At 46.7% G+C, this 6,980-nt stretch overlaps 1 protein-coding gene across 1 annotated transcript in view; it reads left to right on the top strand.

The window, feature by feature from the left end:
- The first annotated feature begins 1,303 nt into the window (after positions 1-1,303).
- Positions 1,304-6,980, top strand: part of LOC116463134 (syntaxin-11) — a 37,778-nt gene continuing 32,101 nt past the window's right edge. Inside the window, exon 1 of the mRNA XM_032146097.2 lies at positions 1,304-1,354. The gene's annotated coding sequence lies outside the window, so the exon portion shown is untranslated. The remainder of the gene's footprint in view (positions 1,355-6,980) is intronic.

Raw genomic sequence — 6,980 nt, 5'->3', positions numbered from 1 at the left:
TGTTTAGTTTACTTCGTTGCTCAAATGGTTCCATCTTGGGCAACTGGGAGCTCTTTCAGGTGGTTCCTGTGTCTAAATATTCTCCCATCAAGGCAGGATTCATTCTTTATTTTTATTTTTTTTCTTCTCATTCAATTGAGACAGCGTCTCATTCTGTCGCCCAGGCTGGAGTGCAGTGGCGCGATCTCGGCTCACTGCATCCTTGACCTCCCAGCCTCAAGTGATCCTCCCACCTTAGCCTCCCGAGTAGCTGGGATCACAGCGCGCGCCACCACGCCCAGTTAATTTTTTTATTTTTTGTAGAGATAAGCTTTCACCATATTGCTCATGCTGGTCTCAAACTCCTGGGCTCAAGAGATCCTCCCGCTTCGGCCTCCGAAAGTGTTAGGAATACGGGCGTGAGCCACCGCGCCCAGCCCGATTTTTCCTTTCTTGAGTATCACTTCCTTACTTTTCAGCCTCAGCCTTGTTTTTCAAGGTGCTTTACCACCACCTGGCACAATCCACATTTTCTGTTTATCTCTCCCCGTTAAAGTGCCAGGACCTGGAGGGTGGGTCTTGGCAGTATTTTTGAGCGCGGTGGTATCCTGGGCACACAAGGGGACGCTCAGTTGATATCCAGGGAACGATGAGCCCGGCGGGTGTTGAGGCCGACTGGAGAGAGATTGGCCGGCAGGGTTCTGGGAAGGCGGTGCTCGGCCTCTGTGTGACCGCAGGCTCCTCGCCTGCCTCCTCGAGGATCCCAGGGATGCAGGACCTGCCGCAGCTTCCGCAGCCACACCCACGCTCAGAGACCGCTTCCAGCGTCCTCGCCGCGGAAACGCACCGGACTGCAAATGTCACCAGCGCAGCGGGGATTCCCGGGGAAAGTCCAGCGCGCTCCCTGCCCTGGGGACCAGAGGATGAGCGGAGGAAGTGTCTCGAGCGGCAAACATCCCACTCCCCGCGCCGGTCCGCGCCGCCCGCGGGAACGCCCCGGGGCTCGCGGGAGGGGCTGGAGCGCGTCCCCGGCTCCGGGCGGTCCCGAGCGCACGGACTCCGGGTGGGGCGGGAACCCGCGCTCTGCGAACCGGCTGCCGCCGCGCCCCGGCGCTGTCATCCCGGGGCGGGGCCTGGTCCCCAGCTGTGGTCGCTTCCTAAGCGGCGGGGGCTGAGCCGGCGGCGCCCAGATGCGGCCGCGGCGGCAAGGAGCTCGGGCGGCCGTGGAGGAGCCCAGCCCCGGCCGCAGGAGGCGCCGGGAGCGGAGCCGCCGGGAGTCCCGCAACAGGTTTCCTTCCCTATCGCTGCGCCCACAGGTGACGCGCGCCCTGCGGGGAGAGGGGCTTCTCAGTTCGCACTCTCGCTCCGGGTCCAGGTTTGTTTTTCTCTCCCTGAGCCCCCATTTCTCTTCCTGACTATTCCCCTTGCGTGGAGAGATCGGGGAGGCGGGCGGGCCGGGGCGGGGGCACTGTCTGGGCTGCGGACCCGCGGCTGTGCCTTAGGTGGGATTTTGGATCTGGCGCAGGTCCTCACGCCGCCTCTGGGCACCTTCGGAAACACAGCATTGAGTTTCTCATATAAAGCGGAATGATTTTTTTTTAATTACTTTTAATTTCAGAGGCTGAGAGACTTAGGATTTAGTGCTTCATAAGAATTATTTTAGGGATACCTGTTGGTAGGCTGCTTTTATAAAATGTCCACCCAAGACTACTTTTATTTTAAATCGAAAGGCTGAAGTGTTTTTTTGTTATCACCTCTTCACTTCCTAGTAGGGTGACTGTGTCAAAAACACCAGAATGGGTACTTCTTGACTTGAACTTGGCGATGTCACTCAGTAGCCAGGAAAGACGGGGAAATTGATAGAGCCTTGGAGCAGTCCCTTCGAAGCCCGCGTAAGACTTTGTTTTAGAAACATGGAGAGAAGTAGTAGCAATACCTGCGAAAACTACGCCGTCCTGAGAGGGAATTCTGCCTTTTTCTAGACTCCGCTGACGCCAGCTGAGATCTGTATTACTTCCTGTGGTTCTCACGCACTTGTTTCAGCCGTTTCTCAGCAAAGGGAGGAGCTGTTATTTACAAGTATCCAAAAATGAGTCACAGGGCTGCTGTCTTAATTGTGAGACTTTGTTAATGAACTTTTGAAAAGCGAGGCTTGCTCTGTCTGTATTTAAAATGAGGCTCTAGATGTGAAATGCCTGCCCTGCTAACCTGGGGCAGTGGTATGGGAAGTGACGATTGAGTTTTCAGTTTCCTAAGGCGCCTGATGTTACAACATGCCAGTAAAGGTCACTAGGCTGATCTAAGATAACCACTGAAATCATGTGCTTTGCCACAGAAGCCCAAGAGAAAATTAATTTCATTATTCAATGACCATTTTGCTGTTATTTTCACTGCATGGGAGAAAGGTATCATTTAATGTGGTGATTGTAAGTAACTCTCTAAAATCAAAATATTTCAGACAGTTTGTGTTTACTAAATTGGTGCTAAAACCGCATGATGATTTTTGAAGCGGGTGAGTCCCAGCGGGAGCAGAGAAATTTAAAAGCTGAAGCTGACAGGTCCCATTGCGGTGGGTAGCAGCCCTTAGGAAGGGACTGCACACTATCTCAACACTGGAGAGAAGGGTGCACCATCTCTACTGGAGCTGAGTTGAGCTGAATTCGGCCCCAAACAACAGTTACCAGGTACCTTCGTGCCAGCCTCTTCCCCGAACCTTGCTTGTACAACCATGAATAATAGGATACTGCCGGCAAGGTGCTAGGGTAAATCTATACCCAGAGTGAAGTTTCTGTCCCAATATAACTCAATATGCTGGTTCCCAGTGTATTTAAAGAGTAAACTCAGCAGATTACCACCCCTAGATAATTGCAGTCACCTTCAGTTAATAGTGTGACTTTTAAGAAATAGTGTGACTAATTAATAGTTTATTTAAATATGCTGGAAAATTCAATATAATGAGATAGGTGCTAGGGTAAATCTATACCCAGAGTAAAGTTTCTGTCCCAATATGACTGATGTTTCTGAAGATCTGGGATTTGGAATGGACTGGGTCATGGCTGGAAGAGCAAGGAAGCTTTTGAGCTTAGTTATTTACTTGTCTTTGTAGGCAGCCTATTCTTCATTTGATACATTATTTAAAAATATATGAATTTAAAAGGTATGGTTTTTAAAGTGCTTGAATGAATCGTGTTTCATATTATTTAATAACCATGTAAAACGAAACTCAGCTGATTATCACCCCTGGACAACTGCAGTCACCTTTAGTTAACAGCATGACTTTTAGGAAATGGCGTGACTAATTAATAGGTTGTTTTGTTTCGTTTTTTGAAACAGAGTCTTACTCTGTTGCCCCAGGCTGGAGTGTAGTGGTGCAATCTTGGCTCACTGCAACCTCCACCTCCTGCGTTTAAGCAATTCTTGTGCTTCAGCCTCCCAAGTAGCTGGGACTACAGGCAGCCACAACACCCGGCTAATTTTTGTATTTTTAGTAGGAACAAGGTTTGGCCCTGTTGGCCAGGCTGGTCTCGAACTGCTGACCTCAGGTGATCTGCTTGCCTTGGCCTCCCAAAGTGCTGGGATTGCAGATGTGAGCCACCATGCCCTGCCTAATAGTTTATACATTTGTAACACTATATTGAAGCAAGTTTTTGATCATTGTTTTTGTAGTTCAAATCAATGTTTTTTAGCACATTATAGCCATGTGAGCCAAAATGAATAAATCTACCATATCACAGTTTACTGCTTTTTTTTTTTTTTTTTTTTTGAGACGGAGTCTTGCTTTTTCGCCCAGGCCGGAGTGCAGTGGCGCTATCTCAGCTCACTGCAAGCTCCACCTCCTGGGTTCCCACCATTCTCCTGCCTCAGCCTCCCGAGTAGCTGGGACTACAGGCGCCCGCCACTGCGCCCGGCTAATTTTTTTTGTATTTTTAGTAGAGACAGGGTTTCACCATGTTAGCCAGGATGCTCTCGATCTCCTGACCTCGTGATCCACCCGCCTTGGCCTCCCAAAGTGCTGGGATTACAGGCGTGGGCCACCGCGCCCGGCCCACAGTTTACTGTTGGAATTGAAATCTGCTGAGATGCTTTTGAACTTGATGCCCAAGTATCAAAGTTTCAAAGTTTCCCCAGTTTGCTAAGATATCCAACTAGTAAAGGCAACAATGCTAAATTTCAGACAACTTTACCTTAATTTCCAAACCTTATTCCTCCTTTGAGAGCCCTAAAGTTATTTTTCTATGAGAAAGAAAGGGTCGAGTTTGTTATTCAGCATCGTACTTCCTGAACATGGCCCAGGCTTGTCTCATGATAAGTGTTAGAAAGTGTTTATTGATGGAATAATGAACGTTCATGTAGGAGGATGAATTGTCAGGCAAGTGAAAGGGTAGGTGACCCAGCAGAAGGAACAGCACCCATAGAGAAGTGAAACAGCACTGGACGTTCAGGAAACTCCAGCCTGTTTAGTGATAGCACAGAGTGAGGCCTAGGGAGACAGGAGGGGCCAGATCACAAAGGCCCCATGAGGGTTTAATAGTACTGAAGCCTTTGAACAAGTGAATGATACTGTCACGTATGTGTTTAAAAAATAATAACAAAACTTGGAATTTTAAAAATCTGAGATTAGATGAGAGTGACATTGACCTTAGGAAGACACTGTGGAAACTTGTCATATTGCAGATGGGACATTAAAGAAGGCCTGAATTGGGCAGTGACAGTGCAGACAGGAAAAGAGGGAAGGGGCTGGTAGAGGTTTAATAGGTGGAACCATGTCAGGTGTGTATTTAGAAGTGGGCAATGAGGAGGTGGGAGCAGTTAAGATGACTCCCACGTTTCTAATGAATGACTAGTATAAGAATATCCTACTCAGTGGAAGAACAGGTTTGGGCTAAAGGGTGGTGAGAAGCTCACACAGTACTTGGCACATAATCAGTGCTCATTAAGATTTTTCAAATGAATGCTAGTAATAGCTAAAATTTATTGAGTGCTTATTATGGGCCATGCACTATCCTGGGCTCACTATGTGCATTAAGCCTTTTACTCCTCAGTACAATCCTGTGAGATAGGTACTCAAATTAACTGCTTTGACTGGTGAAGAAAGTGCAGTGTTAGTAATTGACAGAGCCAGAAATGGATCTCAAGCACTTGGTTCCAGAGCTTGCATTCTGAAGCACTCTGCTGTGATGTGCTGTCTTGATGAATCAATCAATGAGGTTTTGGACTTTGTGGTAAGCTCAGGTTGAAGTCACTCTCCTGCCCCTAACAGTTCTTCCTTATCCAAGAATGGCCTTGATGCATAAGATGGGCCCTCAGTGTCCCTACTGTGCTACATGACATCCCACCCGCTACCTTCACTCCAAGAAATACCTGATTCATCTAGGAAGAAACCTGGAATAATCAGACATTTTTATCCTGGGAATTGAAACATCTTAATGGAGACTCACAGTGTCTGAAGATTCCAAGTGCTTCAATCATTGTGTCTGCAGAGCTGCCTTGGTTACCACACCTCCTAAACACTGAATGCTCAGCTTTTCATATTTCTCAGATGCACTCAATGTTTTGTTGCTAAGATCTTCCATAGGTAAGCAGAAAGGCTAGCAAGGGAGGCGTTAATCTACAGAGCAGGGTCAAATGGTGGAAAAACCACTAACAAATGCGGACAGGTACATAACAACTCCAGATCTTACATTCCTCACTTGTGATCTGCCTTTTGAATCCTATTTTGTTCTAGTTTTACCCTGAAGCAGGCGCCTTACCTGCCTCTAACTTCCAGAATCTTATTGAGTCTGGTCATGCTGTGTCTCCTGTCCTCTTGATTTTAGCTTGGCAATATGATTCAAGTTATCTTGCATTCAGAACTTGCTTTCTATTTGGGGCACCTAGGTAGATTCTTTTGTCTGAACAGCAGTATTTTGACCAACAACCCTGTCCACCCGCCCCGCTGCCGCCCAAAAAAATGATCCCAACTCTTAACTGTTCTCATCGTTGATGATTCAACCTACCCTGACTTGGATTAATATCCTGATTTTTGTTTGGCAATCAGGGACTAAGAATTGATCTAGGAAGAAACTGGAATAATCAGACCTTTTCTCCTGGGAATTTACATTTTAATGGAGACTGTCTGAAGATTCCCAGAGCTTAAACCATTGTGTCCACAAAGCTGCCTTGGTTATCTTTTCCTCAAAGACCTCTACTTTGGACCATGTAAGGTTTAAAACGCCCAATTAATGTTGTACCCAAACTGAATCAGCAAACTCACTTACTGAAGCTTTAAAATGTTCAAATGTCCACTTTGGGAGGCTGAGGCAGGAGGATTGCTTGAGCCTGGGGGCAGCGGCAGGGGCGGGGGAGAATGTTCAAATGTCTAAAACTTGAAGTTTTAAAATATTTTCTCCACACATGAATTGAATTTTTTGTTCAGCATTTCTTCAGATTCATTGGGAAATCAGCATATTGATAGTTGCCTATGAAATGAGAGTGACATGAAGCCTTGCCGAGTAATAGAGCCCACATGTCTACCCCTTGGTGTGAGCTTTTATGTGCCTGCCTATACTTCATTCAGTGCTCAGATCACAAGAAAGGGAAGGGTTTTGGTTAATATTTCATATCGGTTTGTCTTGGCTGTTCAATTCAACTGTGGTTTCCCTGAGAGAAGAGAATAGCTAGAGTTGGGGGCGCTGTTAAGCCATGTCTAAGGCTCCTCCCAGTCCTAATAATCATTCTGTGACTTTTACTAATGAAACCATCTGTCAGAGTAAGTCATTTCTTGGCCACTCCTTCTGAGTTTATGGATACCAGACATTTTCTGTGTATTTCATTCAACTTCCATGTAAGGCTCAGTAATTTGGTAATTTTTAGAATGATGTTGAGTTTTAGAATTGGTAATTTTCAGTTGCCCATCTTGAGCTAATTTAATCTTTCTCTTTCTTTCTCTCTTTCTTTCTCTTTTTCTTTCTCTCCTTCCTTCCTTCCTTCCTTCCTTCCTTCCTTCCTTCCTTCCTTCCTTC

This window comes from Hylobates moloch, unplaced genomic scaffold (assembly GCF_009828535.3).
Source record: "Hylobates moloch isolate HMO894 unplaced genomic scaffold, HMol_V3 SCAFFOLD_26, whole genome shotgun sequence".
NCBI lineage: Eukaryota > Metazoa > Chordata > Mammalia > Primates > Hylobatidae > Hylobates > Hylobates moloch.
Note: the sequence above shows the minus strand (reverse complement) of the source record. Positions and strands in the feature narration are given on the sequence as shown.